We start from the raw sequence: 20,096 nt of genomic DNA, 5'->3' as shown, positions 1-20,096 counted from the left end.
TTTTCAATGCAGTTGAAGGGCGGGAGTTCTGAGCAACAAGGGGCAGAATTAAGGATGCGGAAGGCATGCTTAGTCGAAGAGCAGTTCCTGTTAATTTCTCCATTTTCTGCCGTGTGTAGACGCTCTGGACTGTGACCATTCAGCGTCATTTCAGGCCCTTCTCTCCAAGGCCAATGGGGAGAAGATGATGCTCTCAGAAGATCCCAGGAATTAAGACCTTTCTGAGAGGTTAACGATTTTAATTTAAGGTTAAAGAAGTACATGGGATAAAACTCCACAAGGTAGAAAGCATGAGCTAAATTTTCAGCTCCAATAAAGGGAAAGGGTCAGAGAATAGAAGGGAGAGAAAGAGGGAGAGAGAGAGAAAGAAACGTACAAATGTGCAGAAAGCCAACCTCTTAGATTCGAAAGAAAAAGATACTCTATCTAAATCAAGGGTCACTTGGAGGGCAACTCCTCTTGGCAGACCTTCCCCACCACTTGATCTTGATGATCTTTTCCTTCTGAATCCCTCATAGAATTTGAATCTGAAACATTCATTCATTTTGCATTTTACTACATGAATCTTCCTTAATCAACAAACAGTTTTTGGAAAGAAGAGATGTTTCTTAAAGGAAAGGAAACCAGCCTTCACTAAAGCACTATTTTATGTTCAATACTGTTCTAAGTTTCCTGTGACATCTACTATCCCACAGATATGTTACCACCTGCCTTTAAGAAAACTACGCTCTGCTCAGTCACTTCAGTCGTGTCCAACTCTTTGCGACCCCCTGGACCGTAGCCTGCCAGGCTTCTCTGTCCATGGGACTCTTCAGGCAAGAACACTGGAGTGGGTCGACATTTTTCCCTCCAGGGGAACTTCCCGACCCAGGGATCAAACTCGGGTCTCTTATGTCTCCAACATTGGCAGGTGGGTTCTTTATCACTGGTATCACCTGGGAAGCCCCTAAGGAAGCTACTTAGCCCCATTTTAGAGAACAGGAAATTGATCCATGCACAAGTATATTGTAGTATTCAGTCAGTTTCACAGCACAGAAGGGGCTGCTCTTGGGTTAAAAATCCATGTTTGTCTAATTTCAAAGCCCAGGCTCCCAGGCTCTGGATTCGATGTCTATTAAAGGGTGGAGGTTCCATAGTCCCTGCTTGAAAACCTCACTGTCTCTCCAGGGAGCTGGACATGCAGAGAGACAATGAGCCCTGTGTGATGAGCCCTGGAAGGGAGGGGGTGCATGTCCAGGTGACAGCCAGGAGAGGAACTGTGCTTTGGAGGTGCCAAGGGGGTCCCCAGGGGGCCCAGTGTAAACTGACTCTGGAAGGACTGCAGAGTGAGTGAGAGGTTTGGGGGTCGGCTGGGTGGGGGGTGATGAAGTGGTATCCTGGGTAGAGGGAGGGGCATCTGCAGAGACTTGGCTGTAGCAGGTCTGGCCTGCTACCCCTGCAGGGCCCTGGAAGACAAGGGCCCCCTGAGGCTCGGGCAAGGTTTTCTGGGTGTTTTCATCATCTTTGATCACATCACTCAGTTTTAGCTTGTGTATGCCCCACTGTGAGAAATTCTGAGATTGTTCCCAAGGTGCTTGTTGCAATTAAGAGGAGTAGGTGTGCCATCAGTGTGAGAAAGGACAGGCTCTCAGCCCCGGGACTGAAACTGGGTACATTTAGGATTTTGATGGTGTGTTACTCGTCTTTGATTGCTTTACCTTCCTTGCTCAGGTTGTTTTCAAGTTTTTCTCCCCAACTTATGTCTCCTATGCTATGCTTAGTCTCTCAGTTGTATCTGACTCTTTGCAACCCCATGGACTGTAACCTACCAGGCTCCACTCTCCATGGGGATTCTCCAGGCAAGAATATTAGAGTGGGTTGCAATGACCTCCCCCAGGGATCTTCCCAACCCAAGGATCAAACCCAGGTCTCCAGCACTGCAGGCGGATTCTTTACCATCTGAGCCACCAGGGAAGCCCAAGAACACTGGAGTGGATAGCCTGTCCCTTCTCCAGGGGATCTTCCTGACCCAGGAATTGAACTGGGGTCTCATGTATTATGGGTGGAGTCTTTATAGCTGAGCTACCAGGGAAACCCTTATGTCTCCTAGGTGGTGTGTATTCGAGAAACAGAAAGTGATTTGAATACAACATGGAAACAACTGGAAACTAAGAGAGGGAGCCAAACACGGAATTGGGGGGTGGGGGGAACACCTCCCCATCAGAACATGGGCGTTTTCTTCCGGCTCCACCTTGGGTTCTGCTCTGGAGCCAAGAGGACATCCTGGATGCCCACAGCTATGGTCCTGCCCGGGCAGGGAGGGCAATGCTCAACCCTGGGCGGGTGGGCTCTCCATGTAAACAGCCAAGGGTGCGCTAGCCCCTTGGCTCTGGATTTCTGACTGTGTATACACAGACATGCACGCACACACAGTCACATGTGCACACCTCTGTTTCTCTCCCCGCTGGCCAGCTGGGACTCTCCTGCCTGCCTGGGGGCCTTGCGGGCCCAGCCCCGGGCCTAGACTGGCCTCCAGCACCAGCAGTGCCAGGAGATTCTTCCCATGTTCTCCCGAGGGCACAGCCTGCTCTCCTGCCACCGCTAATGAAGTTGTGGGCCTGAGGCCACAGCCTCCACTGGCTCCAGCTCCGTCCTCCAGCCTGTCACTCCCTCCAGCCTGGGCGACGGGGAGCACAGGAAACCCTCCAGGACGGGTGCTGGCCCGGGGGAGGGAAGAACCTGGGGGGCGGCTAGAGGACCAAGTGGAGCGGAGCCCAGGAGGCCGCCCGTCCCATCTCAGCTGCCTTGTGGTGGGCGGCTGCTGCTCCCAGAGGGAAGGGTGAGGCCCCCCGCCCTGACTGCAGGCTCCCCAGGCATCAGGGGAGGAGGGAGGCACCTGGAAGCCAGAACTGGCTGGTGGCCAAGTACAGGCAGTGAGAGAGAAAGAAGGATGAGGTTAGTGCCAGGAGGCAAATAATTCCCGTCTGGGCAGCGGGCAGCTGGTGACACCGATTCCCAGGACCAAGCCCCTGCCGCTGCTGCCTGCCCCAGGTCTGAAGGCCATGCAGGCAACAGCAATGCTTTCCTAACTGCCGACCCCGTCCGTCCTGCCCCTATCCCACCTGCCCCTCTCAAGGCAGCTGCTTTCCACCATCCCGCCTGCCCACCGGCCTCCCTGCCCACACGACTTTGCCCCCACTTCCCTGCACTTGAATTCCAGACCCCTTTGACCTCCTGACCGATGGCTGGCTCTTCCCTGGCCCCCAGCTATCCATCTCTGTTCCCTTGACCCTCAGCCGCCTCAGTGCCCATTTCCCCTCTTCCAGGGGCTTCCCGGGGACAGTCCCGGCCCGGCCCAGGGAGCCTTGTCCTCTGCCCGGCCTGGGAGGGGCCCAGGAGCCTCCCCACCTAATCCGGCAGCCACTGCTTCAGTGCACTTAATATTCACGACAGATAGAACATTTCACGGCGAATTGGACGCACATTCAACTGGAAATGAAAATTTTATGACTGTTCTCACTCGGAGCCGCAGATTACACCAGCTGAGAAAACACGGGCGCGGACTACAACCCGTGAACTGTAAAGTATATTAATAATGAAACCACAGCCTGGGAAATGAAGGCTTTATTCTGTTTATATTCTGCTCCATTAATAGAAGGCACTCCAGCTAGCTCCGCCCCATTAGCCAGCAATCTGTGCCCTAGAAGCCAGGGGCTGGGGGTGCCTAAGCATTGCAGTTTGCAGGTCTTGGAGCGACGTGACACCTGGGTTGGGCCTGAGGCGCTTGTGCCAGAGAGGCTGAGTGTGGCTCTCATCAGAGGGATCTGAGTCCTTACTGGAACACCGAGGTTGGAATGAGAACGTCAGCACCTCACAGACCCACTGCCAGAGAGAGGGAGGGTGGAACCCGATGCCCAGCCGTCCTTCAGGTAGGGTGCCGGGTCACTGCCCACAAGGCACTTAGGGTGTGTGTTTAAAATGCAGATTTCTAGACCCACCTGAGAACCAAGGAATCAATCTATCACAGTATTTAGTGAAATCTGAGAAGCAGTGTCCCAATTTGGTAAAATTCCAGGTGAAATAACGTCACCTTTCTGCTCAGCTGCCTTCAATAGGGACACAGGGATCACCACCTCTGCTCCACACACAAAGCCTAAACTCTTCCAGCCCTGACTGCATTGCTGGAGGCAGCTTCAGGGCAAGAACCCATATTCAGGGCTGACCCAGGAACAGGGAGGTCCCTGGGGCACGGGGGGCTGAGTGACTGGTTGTCCTTCTGGTCTGCCCGGAGCAGTGATGGGTGGCTGCCTGGGAGGTCCCTGTGGCAGGTGGGGCTGGGAGCCCCTTGGCTTCGAGTGGCAGGGTGCCCGTGTCACTCCCTGTCAGCCCCAGCCTGGGATGATTTACGGACCTGCAGTGTAATTAGAGACAACTGGAAAGAATTCAAGAATCGGATGAACCCATCCTGGGAGCCCTGGAGATGGGATGGCAGATGGCAGAGACAAAAAGGAACTCAGGACCCTTTGGTGGGGGAGCGTCTAGACCCTGGCAGCCTCCTTGATCCCCAGTCCCCTGCCTCTGCTTTGGGCCTGGCAGGGCTCTGGGCCACACTGCAGGGCTGGAGGGGCTGCAGCATGAAGAGCCAGCCCCCGAAAACTCTCCCCCGACGGTTGGGCAACACGCTCCAGGCTTCCTGGCTGCACCAGTGGCCCACAGCTGGTCAAAAAGTTAAGCAGATGGTCAGTTCTGGCAGTGGTCAGTACACACTCTCCTATGTGGCTCAAGTACATTGGAAGGTCATCTTACTCATTCTCCTGCTCTCAGACTAAATGAGGCCAGCAAGGGAAATGAACACCAGGTCTCGAACAGAGAAGCTGGCTTCTCCAGTCACCTTTGACGCCGATGGTTTCATGGGACTCTGTGCTTGAGGATGGGAACATTTGCTGTAGAGAATTATCCAGAAGGATGCGGGAGGGACCTGCCAGCCCCCACAGGCATAAGGAGTGCCTCCATGTACCTCTAACAGTGCCACCCTGTCCCTTTGTGTTTGGTAAACAAACACTTGTAGCTAAAAACTTCATTTCAACCACGTGGGGTGTGAACCTTTATTATCTGTAAACCTAAATCCTCCGAGACTCTAACAACTTCTTATCAAGCTCTTGGAGAAAGTTTCCCCTGCCCCTCCAGACTTTGCTCTGAGTCCTAACCAAGGAGTTGAACAGTGTCTTTCTGGGGACTACATGTGAAGAACTGGGGCCCTGAGAAGGTAGATGACATACCCTCCCTGCTAAGTTAGAAGCTGTTTCAACAGAGATGTTGAATGAACTAAGATTCCCTACAGCAGCTCCTTAAAATTTGGGAGAGAAAAAAAAATGGATCCTTCTCAAAACTCAGCCCCTGCGTCTGAAATATGACGGCAGGCAGGCAACACACTCCTGTGCGCTTTCAAATACAGCTGTACCCTCTCCGCTGTCCTCCCGCCCCACCAGCCTGCAAATGCCACGCGTATGCAAAGCCCATCATGGAAGCTAAAATGATCCAGAGCTCCATTCCTGCAGCTGAAATATCCTGATGTTGACAGAATGGGGACGCATTTCCAAGCTCAAAATTTTATAATAATACCTCGGGGGAGTCTTTGGCAAGGTTTGGCCAAAATATAATTAGTTTGCACAGCTATTAGAGGCTGATAAAAGGTTTTAATTTGTGGAGTGATCTCAGGAATCTCAGCTACTCCATGGCTGTTCCTGCTTTCCTTTCAAGCAGGGCGCTTACTTGGGCCATGTGAAAACCTCAGACCTGTGCATCTGGGTGGAGAAAGTAGGGTGGGGGTTTCTTTGCTCTTTTGATAACCAGGGTAGAGGAAAGGCAAGTGAGATGCCTGACACCTTCCTCTTCTTTCTTTGCCATTCTTTCTTTCTCCCACTGCTCAACTCATCTTTTTCTTTTTATTTTTTAGCTAAGCAGAACTTGTTTAAATTTTGTTGTTGTTTAGTCCCTAAGTCCTCCAATTCTTTGTGATGTCATGAACTGTAGAGCCTTGCCAAGCACCTCTGCCCATGGGATTCTCCTGACAAGAATACTGGAGTGGGTTGCCATTTCCTTGTCCAGGGGATCTTCCAGACCTAGGGATCAAACCCATGTCTCCTGCATTGGCAGGCAGATTCTTTACCACTGTGCCACTTGGGAAGCCCTTTTAAATTTTACCATTTGTCTTTACAAATTTAGAAGCATAATGAATTTACCCAGGATGATCCCCTATTTCCAGGGAAGCCAAAAGGAAGCTCTGGCTGCCTTCTTGTAGGTACTTTAATTGTTAATGTGGTTCCTGCCTCCCTTGAGAGTGGATCACTAAAGCAAACAGAGAAGGCGTGACTTCCAGAGGGTCCCCAGGATGCTGAAGGCCTGGTTGGTTGAGGTGGGGCTGAAGGACAGAGAGACCCACCAAGGGCTTCTGAATTCTGCCCATCAGTGGAGAGACAAACAAATATGATGAGAGAAACCAAGGAGATTATTTCAAACTACCACCCTGAACTGTGCCTCTGCAGAGTGCGCTTGAACAAAGACTGGGATGGCATCTGAGCACAAAATGCATGTTTTACCCACAGCAATTTGCCTCTAAGTGAGAGAACAGAGCACACACACTGAGACCATCACAACAAAGGGTAGTTTACATCTTCCCTCCCAAACACGGCTTCGTAACAGAGCCTTTCTGCTGTTTATGGGCAATTGGGCTTGATGGATGTACTTGAAATCAGAGCACAGGACAGGAGGGCATGCTGATGGATAAGAGACTTACAGACAAATATGAGCCAAAGGATGCTGCTTTTCATGATCTCTTTTAAGTCAGGCCCTCCAAATGTTTATCTATGCCACAGATACTTCGAGTATTGAGAATAGAGACAACTCATCATTTGCTTCATTTTATAGAGAAAAACGGGATAGGTCATGGTAAGAGGTGAAGGCTCCAGAACAGAGGCAACTACAAGGACACTAGATTTGTCAGTTTGAATCACTCTGACTTCGTGTCCCTGCTCGATCAACAGCCAAAACCAGTCCCTTAGTTAATTTGGCTCATGTAACTAGACACCACTAAATTATACTGCTAGGAGCGGATGAAGAGTAAATAAGATGAAACTTAATTACATAGTACTATGACTAGCACGTGTTAGCTGCTCAATAAATACGGTTAAATCTGTATCAAAACACTAACCACATGACTGATTAGCAACCAGGTAAGATATACGTTCATGTATCAAAAAGAAAAACATAATTTTACATGTATCACACAAAGATAGTATATCTATATAATATATATACATTATTATGTATATGTGCATTATTGCCCTAATGTGCATTTATTTATATAGATTGAAGGCAAAAGAAGAAGAGGGTAGCAGAGGATGAGATGGTTAGATAGCATCGCCGACTCGATGGACATGAATTTGAGCAAACTGGGAGACAGAGGGCTTCCCAGGTGGCTCTAGTGGTAAAGAACCCATCTGCCAATGCAGGGGATGCAAGAGACTTGGATTCAATCCCTGGGTTAAAAAGATCCCCTGGAGGAGGGCATGGCAACCCACTCCAGTATTCTTGCTTGGAGAATCCCATGGACAGAGGAGCCTGGTGAGCTATGGTCTATAGGGTCACAAAGAGCCAGACACAGCTGAAATGACTTAGCATGCATGGAGGATAGTAAAGGGCAGGGAAGCCAGACCTGCTGCAGTCCATGGAGTCATGAAGGATTGGACTTATCAACTGAACAACAACAACAAAAATATATATGAATATACGCACTTGATTTATAATTGGGTTTTTGATAAGGCCAGTGTCTTAGCGCATCTAAGAGAAACATTTAGGGTCTCCGCTTCCCCAGCGTTCTTAATTAACTGCTTCAGTCCACCAGCTTGGTATGCCAGCCAAAGTGTCTTTTACAATGATAGACCTCTCAGAGTTTGGATGTTTCTCTGTCAAATGTCATCCACTGTCTCTCAAGTTCTTTTGAACAGCTTTTCTTCAGCAGCGTCTCCCCCGGTTGAATATGGCCAGTGGCCAAGCATTTTCAGCGGGATGGCATTTTCTCTCAAACACGTAGTGGACAGGAACAGCTGCTCTACAAAGCTGAGCTGAAGGCCCCAGCCAGGTTTGGAATGAGGCAACCCTCCACTGGAGTCTAGAAAAATGCTCTTGAGATGGAATCTTCAAGACACTTAGCCCAGTTCTGAGGCTGGGGAAATCAAGACAAAGAGCTAGTGATGCAACTGTGTTGGAAACCCCGCTCTCAATAAGGCTGTGATAATCACTACTTAAGTATCATTCTTCTAGATTCTACATAACCATTTGTCTATGTTTCACTAAAAAGAGAATAGGCAATCTCAATAAAGCAAACCGTTTTCAAGACTAGGGGAAGGACACATGATTGGAAGCAAATGGTATCCCAACCAACATTTTATGTATCTGCTTCTCCTGCTAAACTGTGAAACCCCTGAGGATAGTGATCATGTCTCATTTATTTTTATTTTTCCTCTATTTTCTTCTAGCTTTAGGGGAACCTGTGTGCATGCTGAGTCACTTCAGTTGTGTCCGACTTTACATCCCATGGACTATATCCTGCCAGGTTCTTCTGTCCATGAGATTCTCCAGGCAAGAATACTACAGTCGGTTAGGGGAACCTCAGTTCAGTTCAGTTCAGTCACTCAGTCGTGTCCGACTCTTTGTGACCCCATGAATCGCAGCACACCAGGCCTCCCTGTCCATCACCAACTCCCGAAGTTCACTCAGACTCACGTCCATCGAGTCAGTGATGCCATCCAGCCATCTCATCCTCTGTCGTCCCCTTCTCCTCCTGCCCCAGTCCCTCCCAGCATCAGAGTCTTTTCCAATAAGTCAACTCTTCATATGAGGTGGCCAAAGTACTGGAGTTTCAGCTTTAGCATCATTCCTTCCAAAGAAATCCCAGGGCTGATCTCCTTCAGAATGGACTGGTTGGATCTCCTTGCAGTCCAAGGGACTCTCAAGAGTCTTCTCCAACACCACAGTTCAAAAGCATCAATTCTTCGGCGCTCAGCCTTCTTCACAGTCCAACTCTCACATCCATACATGAGCCTAGTAGATGCTAAATAATTATCTCGATGGATGGATGGACAAATGTATGGACGTTTGGATGAGTGAATGGGTGGGCAAATGAACCAAGGAAAGAATTATGCTCTCAAACCATACACAGGTTATCCAACCACTGCTGGAACAGTTTTGGAGACAATAGAAAATTATCTGTTCTTTTTCTTTAATTATAATTACATTTAAAAGGAAAATTATTATTGTTATTCTAGTCTTATAAAGAATGAAACACACACACATGCAAACCCTGATATTATACTTCCAATGTATATCTTGAGATAAAAATAATAAGTTTTCTGATGAATACAATGAAAAGCTGTGGTACACAGTAAGATATATTCCAAATTTATCCTGTCTGCCCGTTCCCGTTGCTCCTGAAATTACTTATTAAATCACAAAGATTTCTCCCTCTCCCTGTCCTTCTCCCTTTCAGTAAAACTCAGCATTACCCCAAGACAGACAGGAGGTAAACTGAGACAGGTTTTAGAGAAGCATATTAGCTCTACTCTTTAAAAAAATATACTCTGTAACTTTCCGGAGCAATTTTGTTAAGTTCAACCCTAATTACCTGGGATTGATAAATGGAAACATTGAAGTCTGAAGTTTACTTAGCTTCTGTGGAGAGAAGGTTTTCAAGATCCAGAAAAGAGGTTATTTGGGGAAACTCACAAGTGACATGGCAGAAAGTGTAATTCTCTTTGAAGAACAAGATTGCATCGAGAGTTCAAGAGCCCAAAGTTATATTCAAGTCCTTTTGCTTCTTTGACAATTTATCCTATAAAAGCAATCTTAGGACACCTCAGGAATACAATGTTCTCAACCTGAAAAACTGAAGTAGGGACTTCCCTGGGGGTCTAGTGGTTAAGACTTCACCTTCCAATGCAGGGGGTATGGGTTCGATCTCTGGTCAGGGAACTAAGATCCCACATGCCTCCCAGACCAAAAACCAAAATATAAAACAGAAGCGATATTGTAACAAATTCAATACAGACTTTTAAAAATGGTCTACATCAAAATATCCTAGAAAAAACCGAAGGCACTGATTTCTGGCAGGCTTCCTGCTTTCCCTTGCTCCTGGAATATTACTTCTGAGAAGTTTTCACGCCTTGCTCACCCCCAGCCTGTATGGAAGCCGCCAGCATGTGATGGAGCAAAAGCCACACAACCCCATCTGCCCACGTCTGAATTGGGCCAAGCCAGCGCCGGCATTCCTGAGACATGGCTCCCTCTGCGCCAGGAGACACTCCCCTCGCCCGTGGGCCTCACGTCCCCTGCGGTGAATCTGTGGACCCCACAGCCTCAGCCCCACTGGTTAGAAGTGCTGAATTTCCAGCTGCACCTGACCTACTGAACCTGAGGATGCATTTTCACAAGATCCCCAGGTGGTTGCTGTGCACCTTAAAAGTCTGAGAAGCAGGCATGGCATTGACAAGGGAGGGCTGCAGGCTCTTCTTTCATCTGCTGCTCGGCTCCCTGGTCCCCCGGAATGTCTCCAGCTGTGTTTTCTCAATGGCAAAGAGCTCTGTGCGCCCACACGCAGGGCTCCCATGTGCTCAGCAAAGCAGGGAGGGCTGGCTGTTTCCGGGAGCCTCTCCCACACTCAGGCAAAAAGACACTCTCGACTTCCAGCTCTATCTTCTGCTTCTCCTGGTCTTCTGGGGGTGAGAGGTGGTGGCCATGCCAAGGATGCAGAACAGAAGCAGCGAAACACCAAGAGTGATGAGAAAATGCTTTCTGTGGACCCACGACTCCTGAGCTGGGAGAGGGGAGGTGTTCTGATTATGTCGAAACCATCACATCATCTTAGCATCTTCTTAGGACTTGTGACCCAAGGATCAGAGGCTGTGTGAACACTGCCCGCTTCCTCCTCCTGTTCCCAGGGGTACATCCACGCCTCTCAGGCTCCCCAGCCAGCCACGAACACACCGAGGAACAGGACAGAGCTCACTTGTACCTTTCCCCCTCGTCTCCTCCAAGCTCTGTTCCCTCCTCAGATGGTGCTGTACCTCCTCGCTGATTCACATCAAAAACTGTGGCAGATTTACAGGTTAAGAGTGATGGAGTGGAGGCACTGCAGCCAAGTGAGAGCTGGCCGGAGTGCAGTTTACCTCATTAAACAATGCACACCCAGATCCTGTCTGCCCAACAGCGATGGGTCTCCGAAGCCCAGTATTCATCTTCCAGGGTTGCTGGGAGATAATAAATGGGTAATATTCCGGTGATAATGGTAATGGAGTCACGGCTCAGAGCTAATATTATGGCAAAGTAGTAATTATTTCAACAGTAAACAAGGGGATGGTTGAGCTGCTGACAGAATTCAAGCCTGTTGAAACGGTTCAGTTAATTGACTTGGAGGCCAGGCCTGGGACTGGCTGACAGAGAAGGACCAAGTGAGGCTCCTCTGCTCAAGTGTTCCAAAGCTCTCCTAGCAACCGGGTTTCCTCTGGCCATGCAGACACAGAGATCCCCCAGCTTCCTATTGCCCTGCTTCTGATTTATAGAGAAGGACAGGCAAGGTGGCCCGGGCCTCTGCCTGTGGATGTAAGGAAGAGGGAATGACACTGTGATGACGGAGGACCCCTCAGCCTAGGTCTCAAGTCTAATGGGATTTATGAGGGGTGAGGACAGGAATGTCTGGGTTGGGAAACTCAGGACCTTTACTTACGGTCTTCTCCAAATTTCCTCCATTTTATGGGCACTGTGGCCCAAAGGCAGACAAAGCAGTGAGACAGTTCTCAGAACACACACAGCGGCCTGAATTAACCCTCGGAGCTTTTGGAAGCTCCCTGTCATCAAATGCAAACACCAGCCTCACCAAAAATGACTGAAATCTGGGAGGAACACTTGGAGACCAGATTCTCACCTTCAGGCACCAAAAAGGCCCTCAGGGGACCAAGATCATTAGGTCTACCTTCCCCGATGGTTCAGCGGGTAAAAAACCCACCTGCAATGCAAGAGACGCAGGAGACGTGGGTACGACCCCTGGATCAGGAAGATCCTGGAGAAGGAAATGGCAAGCCACTCCAGTATTCTTGCTTGGGAAATCCCATGGACAGAGAAGCTTGACAGGCTACAGTCCAAAGGGTGGCAAAGAGTCAGAAACCAGAGTAATGGAGCGCACACAGCACAGGTGCTTGAAGAGAAGGAAAAAGTGCAGCAGGAAGGAGAAACCAAAGCAGGAAACAGAAAAATAAGGCAATAGCTAAGTGAGGAATTTTCTAATCTCTTTTATGTGCCCACATTTCAGTAACTTATTGCTAAGGAAAGTCCACCCCAAGACACAGGCGTACAACAGCAATAGTCATACAGGAATAAGTCGTTTTATTGTGCTTCACAGATACTGCATTTTTTTTTTTTTTTTACAAATTGAAAGTTTGTATGTTGATCAAGTCTATGGGCTCCATTTTTCCAAGACCATTTGCTCATTTTGTGTCTCTGTGTCAAATTCTGGTAATTCTTGCAGTATTTCAAACTTTTTCATGATTATTGTATTTGTTATGTGATTGGTAATCTTTGATGTTACAACTGCAGTTTGCTGATAGCTCGGATGATGGTTAGCATTTTTTAGCAATAAAGTGCTTTTAAATTAAGGTATATACATTGACTTTTAGACATAATGCTACTGCACACTTGCTAGACTACAGTGTTGTAGAAATACAGCTTTTATATGCATTGGGAAACCTAAAACTTTGTGACTTACTTAATTGAGATATTTGCTTTGTTGCTGTGGTCTCTAACTGAACAGGCAGTATTTCCAAGGTGCTTGAATTGTTTTTCTCATGACGCTGGGGTCTTCTGGGCTCACGTGGGAGGTCTGGCCAGGGTTTTGCATGAGGTTGAGGCTGGGCTGGGCTGAGGTCCTCTCCAAGGTTTGTTCACTGACTCCAATAGCCAAGCCTCGGAATCTAGCATTCCTTGGAGTCTGTCCAGATAGCCTCCACTGCAGCATCTTCAGGGTAACTGTGTTTCTCTTATGGTGGCTGATGGCTCTCCAACCCATGTGCCACCAGAAAGCAGCACAAGATTTGGGAACCTCGTCTTGCATGTCACCAGCCTGGCTTCTACCTCCTTCCATGCATTAGGGGAGTCAAGAAAGCCACCAGCAATCCAGGGAAGGGCTGGGATTCCATCTCATGGGAGGGGCTCAAAGAATCTGTGGGCACGTCTCAAGACCATCACAGCCCACAAGGCCGGTCCTGCTGCCTCTTGCCTTCCCATCACAGTACCAGGCTTCTTTTTTCTCTAATTTCAGTTCAAATTCTCATCATTGCTCTGTCCATTTCTAAGTTGGTAACATATACAGATAGTCTTCCCCATGTGTCTTCATAATAATACTAGTGATCATTGCCTCTGTTAATTAATGCTCCTTGGTGCCTATAAATGACACAAGATACTTATGCAGTCCTAGTTAGAAGTGCCCGTATTATTCCCAATTAATAAATGAAGGAACAGGCTGCAAAAGGTTAATCACACAAACACGGGTCTGTCTAATTCCACATCTATTCTCTTTCTATTGTGTTGTCTTTTTTCTATGTGAAATCAGTTTCTATAGATACCATGCAAGTTAATGAAAAATAACAACAGCTGTTATTACTGTGTGACTTTGAAGGGTCCTGACCTCTCTGAGCTTCACCAGAGCTTCTTATCTGTACAATGGAGATTATAATGGTACCTACCTCACTAGGCTGTAATGAACATTAAAAGCGACCATAGGTGGAGAGCACTTTGCACAGGGTTGGCAAAGAATAAAAGCTCCAAACAAGTTTCCTGGTGATGTTTTCTTAACAATTTCAATGACAAGAAGCTCATTCTTCAAGCATGGCTTTTACATTTGTGGAGAGCCATTTGGATCAAAGTATCATGAATTAGATGAGTAATATGGCTATTGTTGTTTAGGCGCTCAGTTGTGTCCAACTCTTTTGTGACTCCATGGATTGTAGCCTGCCAGGGTCTTCTGTCCATAGAATTCTCCAGGCAAGAATACTAGAATGGGTAGCCATTCCCTTCTCTAGGGGATCTTCCTGACCCAGGAATTGAACCTGGGCCTCCCACATTGCAGGCAGATTGTTAGCAGTCTGAGCCACCTGGGAACCCCCCACATATGTGTGTGTGTATATATACATACATATATACATATATAACACTATACATTTATATATATAAAGCCATTGAATTTTTTGACTAAATTACTTGTGCATGCTCCTTTAGTCAAAAAGTGTGATGGTTTTTTAAACAGGCACCTTCATGAGAGCAAAGGCCGCCCTGCTGATGGATGAGGGGTTCACTAAAATTCTGATCTTTGTCAACAGCACCATATTGTTCAAATAGACGGTCTATGCCAAGGTGAACATTTAATTAGTTGTGCCTTCCCAGGGGACTCACTTTTAATAACCCCAATGATGAACTAATAAGCAGGCCCATAGAGCGTCTGGGGAGCTGTCTTGAAAAAACATCCCGCACCTGACTCTGTCAGCTGTTTAACCATCGATGCTTCTGGTGGGGATGGCCTCTGAGTTCCACATGTCTCGAGATAGACTACCTCAGTGAACTGACAAAAAGCCCAAGGGATGCTCCCAGGGCATCGGATTCTTTAGTGGTATATAGGGAGAGGGAAAAAGAAACGAACATGGAGAAAACACAAAGAATTTCATCTTGATAGTTTCCCTTCTATTTCAGTACTACCCAAAGTACCACATTCTAGGCATCAGCTAATTGTAAAACCTCCTCACTTCTCCATTCAATGTGATTACAACACAAGAGGAGGAACAATGTGGAGGCTAGAAATGCATAGGACATAAAGACAGACACACATGTGCACACACACACAGACACATGCACAGAACCGTGAACAATGTGGAGGCTAGAAATGCATAGGACATAAAGACAGACACACACGCGCACACACACACACACACATGCACAGAACCATGACAACTTGATAGGTGTTCAATTGTACACTCTGCTTCCCACTGATGTCACCACCAGACTCCAGCATCTTCCAGAATCACCAAAGATGGCTATAATGATGTTTAATGAAGATGGAAGCAGAAATGATTGCCCAGCTGCAGGAAACCCTGTGGGTTGACTTTAGGGTCCAGGCTTTGTTCCAGTATTTATCCCACTGACAGAAGGGGAGTACTGTGATTCTGATGTCTGCTAAAACAGAGTCTTAAGATCACAGGGAACTCTATGAATCACAGGAAAGAGGGAAATGAATGAACAAATCTGGTTTTGTCCTAGGGTGAGAATTAGTCTACAATAAGGCCCATTTGCTGGGCATTCACCAAATGCCTAGCTTTTTAAACTCAATATCTTATTTTTCCCAACTTTTGAAAACTGAAAACCCATTTCTCAAGGTTAAGTTTATGACAATATAATTTTTGCAGTCATATATTAAACATTTTGAGAAGTAGGAAAGTTGGGAAGAATAGAGATGACATCTGTAATTTCAATAGTTAGCAAGAACCACTCATTCATTTTTTTGATGTAAAGACTGGGATTCAACCTTTGAAAGTGAGTGACAGAATTTCAACATGCATCTCAATAGGAAAGAAATCTCTTGGACAGATTGATCCTTTTCTCTCTTTGGTCAAATTATTATTCTAATAATGTGGAAAGTATTTTTGAAACTATGAAATCACAATGATGAGATTCTGAAAGACTATTCATCTAGCAGATGCCTGAGAATTTCAAAAGGAAAGTCATAAACTGAGTAGAATCTGTATGACCATAAGGGCTCATAAGACCAGTCACCTCTGCTTCACAAATAAAAGTGCGAGAGGCAGATTTTAGACAAAAACAGGAGGCAGGGGGCAGTGCCAGTGGTGGTCAGATACGATGCGAAACCAGAGGCGCTAAGGTGTCTGCACTCATGAAGGGTGGTCGGAAGGTGCTGATTTAAGGCAAACCTGCTCCTCCCAGGAGACGATACCCAGTACTAAGACCAGGAGTGAAGGCAGAATCAGATGCTACCACGGGAACAAGAGAAAGAGCAACAACATCTGAACAGCTTCACCAAGGGGAAAATCAGAATCAACAACTGAGGAGCAATCATGTTTGGCGCTTTTAAGATCAAAGACCCGGGTGAGGGCTGGATTGCTGTGATCCTTCCAGGCAAAGGTGGCTTGCAAGAAGGCAAAGGCAGTGGAAGGCAGAATAGCGTGAGCGTCAGGGAAGCACTCCTCCAGCGCCCGGAAAGTAAGAGCCTTGTGACAGCAGAGGTCAAGACCAAGAGAAGACAGAGCCGTCAGGTGGAGCGTGGCATCTGCGAGCCAGTGGGGGGCCGTGAGGAAGGCATGGGCCGCCTTGGAAGGACCACCCTTGGAAGGACCACTGTGAATATGGATGAAAACTGCCACAACTGCAAGTTCACAGAAGGGTGGGAAAGGGAACCAAGGGAGGTTCAGGGATAAAATTAAGAATGTTAATAGCAGCAATTAGAACTGTCAAGAGTCAGTCTTCATCAACATGAATGGACCTGGAGAGGCCCACAGTAAGAGAAGTAAGCTAGACAGAGGAAGACAAATACCATACGATATCACTGATGTGGGTACTCTAAAGAAATGAGACAAAGGAATCTACTTACAAAACAGAAATAGACTCACAAAGAAAACAAACCTATGGTTACCAAAGGGGAAGCAGGGATAAACAGGGAGACTGGGATTAGCAGATGCACACTACTGTGTATAAAAAATAGATAACCAACAAGGACCTACTATACAGCACAAGGAACTATACTCAGTATCTCGTAATAACATAGACGGGAAGAGAATGTAAGAAAAGATTATATATATCTTTATAATACATGTGAATATATATATATATATACTCCTTGGAAGGAAAGTTATGACCAACCTAGATAGCATATTCAAAAGCAGAGACATTACTTTGCCAACAAAGGTCCGGCTAGTCAAGGCTATGGTTTTTCCTGTGGTCATGTATGGACGTGAGAGTTGGACTGTGAAGAAGGCTGAGCACCAAAGAATTGATGCTTTTGAACTGTGGTGTTGGAGAAGACTCTTGAGAGTCCCTTGGACTGCAAGGAGATCCAACCAGTCCAGTCCTAAGGAGATCAGCCCTGGGATTTCTTTGGAAGGAATGATGCTAAAGCTGAAACTCCAGTACTTTGGCCACCTCATGCGAAGAGTTGACTTATTGGAAAAGACTCTGATGCTGGGAGGGACTGGGGGCAAGAGGAGAAGGGGACGACAGAGGATGAGATGGCTGGATGGCATCACTGACTCGATGGACGTGAGTCTGGGTGAACTCCGGGAGTTGGTGATAGACAGGGAGGCCTGGTGTGCTGCGATTCATGGGGTCGCAAAGAGTCGGACACGACTGAGCGACTGATCTGATCTGATCTGATCTGATGTTAATCTGAATTACTGTTGTACATCTGAAATTGACAAGACACTGTAAACCTATCACTGTAAAACGATTTTTCAAAAGTTTCTTAAAAAGAGTTACTCTTCACACATTGCAGATGCTGACAAACTTCTCTCCTAAGAAGCAGAAAATGAATATTTTAGACTTTGCAGGACATAGGACCTCATGGAAACTATTCAGCTCTGACATGGAAGAGGAAAGACACCATAAGCCAAGGGGTGTGGTGGTTCTTATCATACTTTAAGTTCTCATAAAACATTGTAATTTCAAATAACGTGCAGTTGTCATGAACTAGTCCTATCCTTTCATTTTAAATTCAGCCATTTAAAAATGTAAAGTTCCTTCTGAGCTCACAGGTTCAAAAGCAGCCAGCACGTGGGATGCGGCCCACCTACCAGCCTCATCCCTGCTGCAGTGAAATAGGACACAGAGAACCAGCCCTGGTCTGCAGATCCTGAGTCCAGGGGAAGCCGAAGATCCCAGCTGCATCCTAAAATCAGCCCCAACCCCCATCTTCCTATTGCCCTACAATTCCCCTTTTGATTTCTGTAATTTCTGTTTCGCGAGGTTGTGGCCTATTGTTCTGCTCCTTTCAAACAATTTCCAGACGCAACTCTCCTCATTTGGGCAACAATCTAGGTAGCATTTGTGAAATGCTTTAGGAGAACTCTGAAATTAATTATGCCACATCGATAAACGTACGACTTAGATAATGGGAACACAGGATAATCGCTGTTGTTATAACAACGGTCACAAACAGCGGTTGCATCATTTGCTTTTCCAGTTTGTCTTGCAAAAACATAAAGGCATCTTTGTCTTAGAAGATTGCCCTGTGCTGGGGTCATGTTCCCCTCTCCCCGCCTTCATGACTTTCCTGGCATCACTCCAGAGAATATGCATGATTCATGCAGAACTGGTTATTAATAAAGGACCACACACACAATGTTTTCCTATTGACCAAGCACCCAGAATGTGGGATTACTAAACTCCATGCTCTGATCCTGTTTTATAGAAGAGGCGACAGAGGTTCATGGAGGTCCACTGGCTTCAGGAGGGTCACCCACTTAGTAACTGGCAGAGCAAAGAGTCAAATCCAGGGTCCCCACAGCTGCGCTTTTCAAGTCCCTGCATCCCTGACCCCTGCTCTCGTCCTGTGTGCCCTGGGCTTCCAGGTGGGCATCTATGCATGGAAGGATTTCCCTTCCTGGGTAGGGACACAGATAGCCAAGCTTTCCATGAAAACAGGTGTCTGATGGAATGCTCTGGAAGGTTACTCTGATTCACATGGAAACTCTTCAGTGAAGACCCAATGATCCATCTGCTGCCAGCTTCCCATCACACTCTTTACTGTCTCCTCCTCTTCTTCCCTACCCAGGGCTTCCCAGGTGGCTTAGTGGTAAAGAACCTGCCTGTCAATGCGGGAGACACAGGAGATGCGGGTTCAAGCCCTAGGTCAGGAAAATTCCTTGGAAAAAGAAATGGCAACCTACTCCAGTGTTCTTGCCTGGAGAATCCCATGGACAGAGGAGCCTGGCGGGCTATAGTCCATGAGTCTATGAGTCCATGAGTCCACAGAGTCAGACAGGACTGACTGAGCAAGTGAGCATGCACTAACATGCTCCCCAATGTGAGGCCTGTCCTCAGATGTTGAATCACTTACATTTCTCCCTTGGTGCACTTGGCAAGGGCCTCCTCCCTTTATCCTCCTCGCAGCGGGAAGTTTATAGTCCACAAGATGGGGACAGCTCCCCAGGGCTGGATGCTTCGCGCTCCCAGCTGGAGAACTCTTCCAGAAGAGGCACACGGAGGGCAATGACAGCTTAACAGGAAGCTTCCAGTTTCCTTTTGTGTCTAACTTGCATCTTGATGGAGACGCCACTGTGAGCCTCCTGGTTCTCTCCCACTTGGCCTTCAACTCCCTTGGTGGCTATGGTACCCACGAGGCAGCAGACAAGCTGCACCTTCCCCGCTGGCTGCCCTAACAGCTGGCCAGGCAGAGAAGAGAGTTTTATCTTAAAAGGCAGGTGGAAACTTCCCCAGAGCGGATGGTTAAGCATCGCACCTGGACATCTGCAGAGCACCGTGCCGTGACCAAGTCCCATGGGCAGCACAGACCCTGTTTCTAAGCTGCATTTCTTGGAAGCTGGAGGTGGGTGTCTTTGTCAGGTCCCCTGTTCCTACAGACTGGACTCTCAGTCCACAGCTACACACACACTTCAGGTAGCTAGAACACCACTTACACAGAAATGACAAGAACAGAACCCATCCAACTCAATCATGATTCATTACAGGCCTGATAATTGTCCTTTTAGAGTAAAATAGGAATTTTCGATTTGTGCTTTCCATTATTAAAACCTAAAAAAAATGTATTATGTTTGGTTAAATCTCTAGTCACTTTCTGCTGTATTTTTTCATTTGAAAAAACTCTGTTTTTTAAAATTTCTTTTTAATTGGAGCATAATTGTCTTACAATGCTGTGCTGGTTCCTGTCATACAAAAATGTGAATCAGCCATAAGCATACACGGATCCCCTCCCTCTCGCACCCCCTCCCTGACTCCCACCCCATCCCATCTCTCTAGGTCGCCACAGAGCACTGCACTGAGCTCCCTGTTGACAC

At 47.2% G+C, this 20,096-nt stretch overlaps 1 protein-coding gene across 4 annotated transcripts in view; it reads right to left on the bottom strand.

The window, feature by feature from the left end:
• The window catches only part of NTM (neurotrimin), a 964,763-nt gene that overhangs the window by 84,179 nt on the left and 860,488 nt on the right, over nt 1–20,096 (bottom strand). The gene's annotated exons all lie outside the window — the stretch shown is intronic.

Source organism: Bos grunniens, chromosome 29 (genome assembly GCF_055505025.1).
Source record: "Bos grunniens cultivar Pamir isolate PY7600 chromosome 29, Bosgru_T2T1.0, whole genome shotgun sequence".
NCBI classification, from domain to species: domain Eukaryota; kingdom Metazoa; phylum Chordata; class Mammalia; order Artiodactyla; family Bovidae; genus Bos; species Bos grunniens.
Note: the sequence above shows the minus strand (reverse complement) of the source record. Positions and strands in the feature narration are given on the sequence as shown.